Below are 11,247 nucleotides of genomic sequence, written 5' to 3'. Positions count from 1 at the left end.
ATTCTTTCATTGGTTTCTTTTTCTTCTCTAAGATCATTCATGAATCTTTCATTTTCTATCCTTAGATGGATGACTTCTTGATTTGAATTAATTCAATTGATTTACCAAGTTTTTCTAATGTATTATAAGTTGGTATTTAATTTTCTTTTTCTTTTATCCTCATGTTAAGTAGTCTTTTGTCTTCTTCTACCATATTTTTGTCATTTTCAGCTTGGTTCTTTTGCTCCATGACTTCACATGTCCTTACAAAGTGGATCTCTTGTTCCCTTTTCAATTTTTTGACTTCTTCAAGAATAAGGTTCCTTCCAAGTAGATCTTCTATAGTTGCATCTACTTCATCTGAATTTATTTATTTGCAAATATCTTCAATTTTCTCTTCTATATAGAGATTTTCATTCATCTATGTTGCCAATTATTTTCTTCTTCTTAGCGATTGAGAGATTTGCTCCTTTAGTTTCTTTATTTTCTCCATGGCCACATGTAGATCCATCTTTCCATTCTCAATGGCCTTTTAGATAGCTTGTACACCTCCATTGTGTTTGATCATTTCTCTCAAGATGCTAAACTTTATGATAAGAGTGTTGGAAATGAGAATAGAGTAACTGAGAGGGGGAGGGGGTGAATCAGTTACTACAAAACTTTCCATAGTCCCTAAGATGTCTGAATATACTCTTAATATAAAATGCTGAAACTTGATAAAGCGGTAAATGATAAATATTAAGAACTGATATGTTATCATGCACAAAGTAATTCAGCAATTAAGAACACAAGAGACACCAGTTTTAACGTGGAAACCCAATATGGGGAAAACCACCAATGTAACTAGATATTGTTTTTCACTCTTCTGAAGTGAGCCTTGTTAGGAGCCAACCCTGTTAAAGGTTGCAAAAACACATTATTAGGTGTGACCTTGTTAAAGGATTTAATCACCCTATTAGGAGTGGCCTTGCTAGAGGTCTTTAGAAAAATTCAATTGAACTGTCACCTTGTTAGAGAATTTATTGAATGGCTGTTAAAATAACTTTGTTAAGAGATTTTGAATTCACTGTTACAATGGTTAGAAAGAAACAATGAAGTGACTTGATATAAAGTACAACTTATCTTTGTTGATTACAGATCTCTGTTATGCTTGGCTGGATCCTCACTGATCAAATGCAACTTTACAGCTCCTTCAACACATCTGATCCTTCATCAGACTTTGCTCAACATTTGCCTTATCATTTCATACTATAATTCGCATTAAAAAATTCTTTTTCATAATCTCATACTTTTAATTCATAACTGGAATGACCATATATACCTTTCAGATTATCTAAGTCAGCTCGAATCACTGACTAAACAAACAATTACAACAGTCATCTAGAAGTAATTAATTTGCAAATCCCTATACTGGCTGACCCTGCACGATAAACTTTGTTTAGAAAATAATTCTTGTGTTAACCAACTGAGCTCAGTTAATATAGTGAACTTTGTGACTATCCTTCAATCGCTAGGAGAACTCAGTAAGTACTGAGTTTCCTGAGATAACCGAGTGAGCTCGGTGGAAACTATCCTTTGGAGACTGAGTGAAGCTCAATTAATACTGACTTCTTCATGATTTCATTGATGACCGAGTGAAGCTCGGTTAATACTGACTTCTTCATGATTTCTTTGATGACCGAGTGAGCTCGGTGAACACTATTTTCTCCATGATTCCTTTAATGACTGAGTGGCTCGGTTGGCACTGTAGATTGCATTACAGACTATCTGAGCTCAGTGAACTTGAGACTAATGACTGATATGACATTTGTATGACATCAAGGACAACATTATCCAACAATCTCCCTCTTTGGCATTTATGGCAACACAACATGTCATAACAGAATGAAATTTTGAAAACAAGTCCAACAAGATAACAGACTTCTCCCTCTTTCAATAATCTCCCTCTGTTAAGGGACTTCATGAAAAAATTTTCAAGTCTCACAAATTTCATAAGGATATGACAGTAAATCTCTCCCTCTTTGACAACACATGCCAAAGATGACAGAAGTTAAGTGAATTGTAATGTACCTTTAGTACTGATTCATATGCAATGATTTTTTATTAAACTGCATCAACAGATAGATCTTCAATCTTGTATGTGTTGATGCATCACTAGAACTCATTTTTAGTGGACTTCAGATAGGGGAATGACCCCTAACTTACCTCTGAGATTAAAAAAAAATGCATCCTTAGGTAAAGGCTTTGTGAATATGTCAACAATTTGTTCCTTTGTATGGACATATTCCAATCTAATCTCCTTGTCTTGCACCAATTCTCTGACAAAATGATATTTTATTGCAATATGCTTGGTCTTGGAATGCATCACTGGATTCTTAGATATGTTGATTGCACTAGTATTGTCACAGAACATGACAACTGGTTCTTTGATCTCCATCTTCATTCCTTGCAATAATTGCTTAAACCAAACAATATTTGAATATTTTACTGCTACAGCAACATACTCTGCCTCTGCTGTAGATTGGGATGTACAATTATGCTTTTTACTTGTCCAAGAAACCAATCTTTTTCCAAGAAAGAATGCTCCTCCACTTGTGCTTTTTCTGTCATCAAGGTTTCCTGCCCAATCAGTATCAATAAACACTTTCAAATCCAAATTACCTCCAAATTTGTACCATAAGCCATAATATTTAGTTCCTTTCAAATATCTCATTATTCTTTTGATTGCCATCAAGTGAGTTTCTCTTGGCTTTTCTGAAAATATTGCAACAATACCAACTACAAGGGCAATATTTGGCCTGGTATGAACTACGTATTGCAATTTTCCAATCATAGATCTATACAATGTTTTATCTACCTCTTTGGATTCATCATCTTTGGTAAGTTTCAATCTAGTACACATAGGAGTTCCAATAGGTTTACAGTCCTCCATACCAAACTTTTTCAATATCTCCTTGATGTATTTTGATTGAGTGATGTAGATGTCATTCTTATTTTGTTGAATTTGAAGACCAACAAAGAATTTTATTTCACCAAACATAGACATGTCAAATTCCTTGTTCATTTGTTCTAAAAATTCTTTGCAAAGATCATCATGCCCTGTGAAAACAGTATCATCTACAAATATTTCTGCCAAGATAATCTTATTATCTGGTCCTTCCTTTATATACAAGCTACTATTATCATTAGTTCTTTGAAAACCAATCTGAATAAGATAGTTATGCAATCTTTCATACCATGCTCTAGGGGCTTGTTTCAGACCATACAGTGCCTTGTGTGATTTGTAGACCATGTTCCTTTTATCTGGATCAACAAATCCTTTAGGTTGTTCTATGTAAACCTCTTCATCTATTATTCCATTGAGGAATGCTGACTTGACATCCATCTGATAAACTTTGAATCCTTTGTGAGCAACATATGCAAGTAAGGTTCTACCTCCTTCCAATCTTGCAATAGGAGCAAAGGTTTCTCCATAATCTATGCCTTCTTCTTGAGAGTATCCTTTGCATACCAATCTAGCTTTGTTTCTGGATACTTTACCATCTTCAGTCAACTTGTTTCTGAATACCCACTTGGTTCCAATTACATTCTTATTTTTAGGCCTGGGTACTAGAGTCCATGTCTTGTTCTTCTCTATCTGTTCTATTTCCTCATTCATTTCCTCAATCCAACTATCATTTGTCAATGCGTCTTTAATGCTTCTAGGTTCAAAATCAGTAAGTAAACAAGTATTTTTCAGCTTGCTTCTTGTCAAGGTTCCTTCAGACTTGTCTCCAATGATCTGATCTGGTGCATGATGTCTTCTGACATATTTAGCTAATATAGGTTCTTTCCCTCTTGAATGAGTTTCATTGCTATCTCCTTATGCTTCAATTTCATGTTCTGGCTATTCTGGCTCAATAAGAATTGGCTCGAGTGCTTCAGACTTGGTAGATACTTGCTTAGAAATGTCTGAATGTTGTTGAGGCTCGGTTTGAACCTTTTGTAACTCGATTACTGATGACTCGGGAGTTGAGGATTCTTGAGTGAATGGTATGCTTGGTATAGTATCTGGTTCAATGTAAACAAATCTTCTGTAATCTTTAGGTATCTTTTTGCTTTCTTCTTCAGATTTGTCTGCAAACTCATCAACTTTCACATGTGCACTTTTTATGACTTTGTGAGTGGATAGATTTAAACATCTATATGCTTTGCTTTTGCAAGAATATCCTAAAAATATTCCTTCATCACCTTTTACATCAAATTTTCCTTTTCTAGATTCTTTCAAAATATAACATTTGCTTCCAAATACTTTCAGATAACTTACATTGGGTTTGTAGCCATACCATAATTCATAGGGAGTTTTGAATGAGTCCTTCTTCAACTGTACTCAATTTAAGGTATGAACTGCAGTGTTGATGGCTTCCTTCCAGTATTTGATAGCAACGTGCTTTTCTATCATCAGGGTTCTTGCACAATCCATGATTGATCTGTTTCTTCTTTCAGCTATTCCATTTTGTTCAGGAGTTCCCGGTGCTGAGACCTGTCTTTTAATACCTTTTTCAATGCAAAAGAGTTTGAATTCATGTGAGATGAATTCACCACCTCTATCTGACCTTAAACATTTTAGTCTTTTTCCTGTTTCCTTTCTACTCTTGCCAAATACCATTTGAATTTCTCAAATGCTTCTGATTTATTCCTTAGATACATGACAGTCATCATTCTTGAGTAGTCATCAACAAAGAGAATGAAAAACTTTTGTCCAGTATAGCTTTCTATTCCAATGGGTCCACATAAATCAGTATGCACTATTTCTAATATATCTTCAGACGGATAGTTCTTACTTTTAAAACTAGTCTTTCCCATTTTACCAATCTGACAATTATTGCATAGACCAACCTCAGGTTTCTTAATGTTAGGAATGCCTCTCACTTTCTTGAATTTTCTTATTTTTACCAGATTATCAAAATTGACATGACACAACCTTTTATGCCATAACCAGCTTTCTTCAATTTGAGCAATAAAACATGAGCATTCACCAAGTTCTAGATAGAACAAGTTACCTTTAGTTTGGGTGCCAGATCCTATCAGCTTTCCTTGCTCATTCAACAGTCTTGCCTTTCCATGCATGAATTCCACCTTGAATCTAGTATTGAGTAACTGTGCCACACTTAGCAAATTATGTTTAAGACCTTCAACCCAATAGGCATTATTACATACAAGTTCTTTGGTTAGACAGATTCTTCCTCTTCCTTTTATGAAACAAGGTTCATTACTACCAAACCTTACACTGCCACCATCATAGTCTTCAAACTAATCAAACTTAGTTTTATCACCAGTCATATGATGTGAACAACCACTGTCTATAATCCATGTATCATTCTACTTATATGAGAAACAAGTGCCATTTTATCTTCCTCATCACTGTTAGAATCATCTTTAATGGCAATATAAACAATTTCATCCTCACTATTATCAAAATCTTTAGAATTTTCAGCAATGAAGCATGATTTCTTACCTTTGTTCTTGGATGATTTGAAGTCTTTCTTGCCATTCCATTTCTTTTCATCATAGTTTTGCTTGTTTGGACACCTTGCTGCAATATGACCAATTTCTTCACAAGAAAAATATATTAGAGGAACTTTACCTTTGTATTTTCCTCTGCCTCTAGAATATTTCTTTGCTAGTAGAGCTTCAATCACTTTGAGGTCACTATCTGAACTTTGGCTTGATTCATTTTCACTTTCTAACTGAGATTCCTTCTCCCTTTTATTTTTCTCCTTGAGTGAGAGCTTGGCTTGAAATGTTGATTCAAAGTTCTTGGAGGCTGGAACATAGTTGTCAAAGTTATCTAGTTCAAATGCAGTTAGTCTTCCAACTATGGCCTCAAGATTTATCTGATGATTTGCTTCACACCTTCTTTCTTAAATTGCAGAAACTCTGATTGCATAAATAGGAAGCAAGGTTCTGAGAGCTTTTCTTATAACTAATTCTCCTTTGATATCACCTCTAGATGCTCTGATTGCACTCACACATGCTTTAACTCTTTCAACATACTTTGCAATGTTTTCACCCTCTCTCATCCTCATTTGATCAAATTGTCCTCTTAGACTTTTTGCTTTTGCTCTTCTCACATTATCATCTCCTCCATAGATTTCTTTTAGCTTGTTCCACATCTCAAAGGCAGTTTTGCAGTCCTTAATGTCATCAAATTCTTCATAACTGAGAGCGGATGCTATGTCTATCATCATATTGTTGTGAGTCTTCTTTTCAACAATTTCATTGATAGAAAATGTGCCAGGAGGTTCTTCATATTTTTCTTCAAGGTATTTTAGTCTGGTATCACCAACAGTATCCAGATGAAGTCTCATCAATCCTTGCCATGCAGAGAAGTTATCTCTGTTGAGTTTTGGAATTTCTCTTTTGTAAGACATCTTGATCTTTGGCTTGGATCCTTGAAATCTCTTCTTGCAAGCACCAAAGGCTCTGATACCAATTGTTGGAAATGAGAATAGAGTAACTGAGAGGGGGAGGGGGTGAATCAGTTACTACAAAACTTTCCACAGTCCCTAAGATGTTTGAATATACTCTTAATATAAAATGCTGAAACTTGATAAAGCAGTAAATGATAAATATTAAGAACTGATATGTTATCATGCACAAAGTAATTCAGCAATTAAGAACACAAGAGACACCAGTTTTAACGTGGAAACCCAATATGGGAAAAACCACCAATGTAACTAGATATTGTTTTTCACTCTTCTGAAGTGAGCCCTGTTAGGAGCCAACCCTATTAAAGGTTACAAAAACACATTGTTAGGTGTGACCCTGTTAAAGGATTTAATCACCCTGTTAGGAGTGGCCTTGCTAGAGGTCTTTAGAACAATTCAATTGAACTGTCACCTTGTTAGAGGATTTATTGAATGGCTGTTAAACCAACTCTATTAAGAGATTTTGAATTCACTGTTACAATGGTTAGAAAGCAACAATGAAGTGACCTAATATAAAGTACAACTTATCTTTGCTGATTACAGATCTCTGTTATGCTTGGCTGGATCCTCACTGATCAAATGCAACTTTACAGCTCCTTCAACACATCTGACCCTTCATCAAACTTTTCTCAACAAAGAGAACTTAGCTCTAATACAAACTAGGTGACTAAGAGGAGGGCTGAATCAAGAACCACTTAAAATTATTTACTTGAACCACTTCAATTAAATTTCTAATCTACTTAAATACATGAAACATTAAAAGCATTAAATTAATAACACCATAACACAATATTTGGTAACCTAGAAACCCTCCAAGTAGAAGGTAAAACTAGGGTGGGGATGACCCCCACAACTATTCACTATTGTAGTAATACATTCGGCCAGTTAATGCTTACAAATGATCACTTCTGGCAATCTTACCCTATTAGGAGTAATAAGGACTATTAGGTCCACCTTATGAAAGGATTTATACAATACAACTAAGTATGTACTTTGTTAAGAGTTTTTGCAAAGGACTATTAGGTCCACCTGGTTAAAGGATTTGGGACTGATGCACCTGTTAGGATGAATTAGTGGATGATCTCTAAAATTAAACTATGATTGCTGATGAAGATCCTTTGAAGTAAATTGATCACTTGACTATGATAGATAAGTCTCTTCCTTTTCTTGGAATTCTTGTAGCCTTCTAGAAAATCTTCCCTTTCATATTTTCTAATGCTTGAATGATGATGCAATGGATTCTACTACACTTTGGATAAACATGATATCTTATACTTATATCCATTCAAATACTTGTTACATAGGTTGACTACAATAAGAATAGTTCTAAAAAAAATTGCCAAGTCGGCTTAGTGTAAAAACTCGAGTCAATGTCATACTCAAGTAATACTAGAAACACTCAACCACCACTATCTCCTTGGCTAGCTCTGGCACTTGGTAGATGTTGGGTGCACAATTCACATTGATCACTAGGTAGATGCTTTTGACTTAGCTTGCACTATTCTACCATCTTGATTATTACCTTGGAGCAAGATTTATCTGCTAACTCGGTTCACATTAGAGCTCGGTAGACACAGTCAACTTGGTTGACACTAGAGGTCAGTGTGAACTGTCAACTTGGTTGACACTAGAGCTTAGTGTGAACTGTCAACTTAGTTGACACTAAATTTTTTTGCAAGGTTAACTTGTTTGCTTGGATCCACTATGAGCTTGGTTAACATTGCATACTAGTTACTTGGTTGCAACTATCTTTTTATTATGACTAAGTGTTTTGACACTAACTGACAATATATCTTGCATGAGATTAACAAGTTATTCTTGGTCATCTGATGATTAAGTGATCAATGGTTATCACTATATTGTTGATTAAAGGTGCACATGTTTTAAGTTTTGTGACAATGTGAGAGGTTTCCATGTGTCCCACCAGTGGAAATATGACTCAATATCAGTTTTGAATTGCAACCATTGGAAAAAAATTGATCAAACCAATTTTAAACTCTTTTGCATTGCATGTACAATCTAACTATTGTAGACATTAATGATGAATTAAACGCTCCTTGTGCAAGTGAATTTAGAATAAAATGTGTAGATTGCTCCTTATTTTGCACAATGCGTGACAAAGTACAAAGAGCTTGAGATTCTAAGTTTTTAGATTGTGAATTATTCTAATTAAGGCGGTGTTTGTTGTGATCAAAGTTGTGCAAAGATCATTGGTAAGTACTTAAACTTTGTTGTAGAAGAATTTTTAAGAACTTTAAGTTAATAAAGATGTCTCCCCAAAGGGATTTCTTTGGGAAGACAAAATAACCCTTGAATCCCCAAACCTTTTTGGAGTTGATCAGAACTAAGGATCATGCTAAGGGTTTGAAGGTCATCACAATTGGGGAGATATTTTTTCATACTCTATTTATGCTATTTTCAAAATTAATGGGTTCGAAGAGAAGCCTCATGTCTTGCCTTACCAAGCACCATTAAAGGTGTGTGTTTCTAAATTTCTATGGCAAATTGGAGGGCTTGAACAAATAGAGTTGGTAGGAAGATCTAGAGGAACAATTTTTCTAAACTTCATAGTGGCTCACCATTTTGTGATAACCAAGGGAGGATGGAGGCACCTAGGTAAGTTCCTAAAAAATTATCAAATGGCTTAATCTCATCCTAGGTTTATAGACCTAGAAGGATTTTATGAAATATTTAGAGAAAGAACTAAAGATAAAACTTGTAATCACATGTTTTACTATCTTGAGGATATAACTAGAAATGAGTTTTCTTCAAAAGAATAGGAAGTAATAAAGGAAAAATGGAGATTTTTTAGTAGAGTTCTTGAATTTCTTAATACTTTAAATAGTCAGTATGATCCTTTGGGGGACATAAAAGTTTGGGGAGACAAAGTAAATAAATTGATGACACATTTTGCTAGAATTATGCAAACATTGAATGAGAAAAAGGAGGTATTAAAAAAGAAATATCAAGATCAAGCCAAGGAGGTGGAAAGAAGACTAGTAAGAAGAATTGTCATCAATCTTGGACAATACACCCTTCAGAGAAAGGTTGGATATGTAGTTGCTAGAAATGTGGAAGCACATCCTATGCCAGTTTATTAGAGGCAGTATTCAGAAAGCCCACTTCAAAACCAGCAATTAAGAAGCAAAAGTTAGAAGTGGGACCTTCATCAAGGATGGAGGAATACTCACCCTTCTAGACCCCCATAAATTTTGATAATGAGGACACATTAAGGGAGCAATTAAAACAAATGGGAGACCAAGATGATGTTTTAATAAAAATATTAGAAATAGAAGAAGGAACACCTCAAGAACCCCCAATGTCACTCTTAGACCTCACAGTTAAGGATTATAAGGGGAGGGAGATGGATCTTTTCATAGAGAAGGCTACCAAAATATTTTTATATGATGATGACTTGTTAAGTCTAGGGCCTTCATTCAATTTTTTTGGAGAACTAATATTTCCAATTTTGAGGCAAAATGTAAGAAAATAAAGTTAGAGCAACCTAATAGACAGGATTCTCAGATTGAGGAAAATATCAAGAGTGATTTGATGGAAAATTTTGATCAAATAACCGCTGAAGGGGGAAGAAAACTACTCAAAGATGTTGGTATTCTAATATTTCTTGAATGGGATGTTGCTAATGCAATGAATGTTTATGCAATCAAGAGGGAAAAGGATACTAAGTTTTATACAGAGGAAGAAGTTAAGGAATCCAATAAAGGGGTGAAATATAATGAACATCATAAGGCCCTTGTAATGTGGTCAATTCAGAAGAGAAACGAATCTAGACTCTAGGAAGATTCAAATTCAAAACATATAGGGAGTCTTGTAGTATATAGAGTATATGATATAGATAGTGAAAAATCTACACTCATAAATAAATAAGTAGTTGATTTCAACCTAGTTGTTGCTAGAAATGATAAACAAAAATTCATTCATTTGAACACTAGTCTTGAGAAGGAACTAGAATCCTACGATGAAAGGGGAAGGAAATTATATGAGATGGAGTGAATTATTGCAAATATTGAGAAACAACTAGGAAAGAGAAAATGGTGGAAGAACCAAGTCAACCTATGATGGCATCATCCCCTACTCCACCTCCTCCTAGTGGACCTATCATTGAAATTCCAAACACACCCCAACATCAAGAGTTCTATATCGCATATTAATTGAGTGAGGAAAAGGATAAACTCAAGGCAGCCCAAATAGATGTACAGTTAAAATATGAGGACACAATTAGAGACACAATTTTGATCTTAGTTGATAGAATAAATTGGCCCTTATTCCATTTATAAAGTCAAAGCTAGTAGGCATCTAGATTGAGCTCGAGCATAATCAAGGTGCCTTAAGACATATTTTGGATAAATGGATCAATAGAGAAAATGATATCACTTCCTTATGTACCACTGTTATTGATAAAGTTGATGATTAGATTAAAAAGACATATGATTAGGCTATTGATTTTTTGGATTTTGATCTTAAGAGGGAAGTGCTATAGAAAAGGCTAAAAACATGTTTTTCTAGGTATCTCAGTAGAAGCTTTGATCTTTTTCCTCATGTGCTAAAATTCCTTGGTAACATTAAATTAAAGAGGAGTGGTAAAATTATTTAAAAGAAATAATGAGTGTAAGGATGAATGATTTCATCAACAAACAAAATTATATCTGATTTTCTAGGACTACAAAAGACGTAGTTAATGTCTAGATATTATTTGATTCTTTCCACCTACAAGATTTTGAAGAAATAAAGAAGCTTGGAAAAGATATTGTGAATAGAGAAAAATAAATTCTTAATT

The sequence above is a fragment of the Cupressus sempervirens genome, chromosome 3 (assembly GCF_028749045.1).
Source record: "Cupressus sempervirens isolate cs-2001-9-10 chromosome 3, ASM2874904v1, whole genome shotgun sequence".
NCBI classification, from domain to species: Eukaryota; Viridiplantae; Streptophyta; class Pinopsida; order Cupressales; family Cupressaceae; genus Cupressus; species Cupressus sempervirens.
Note: the sequence above shows the minus strand (reverse complement) of the source record.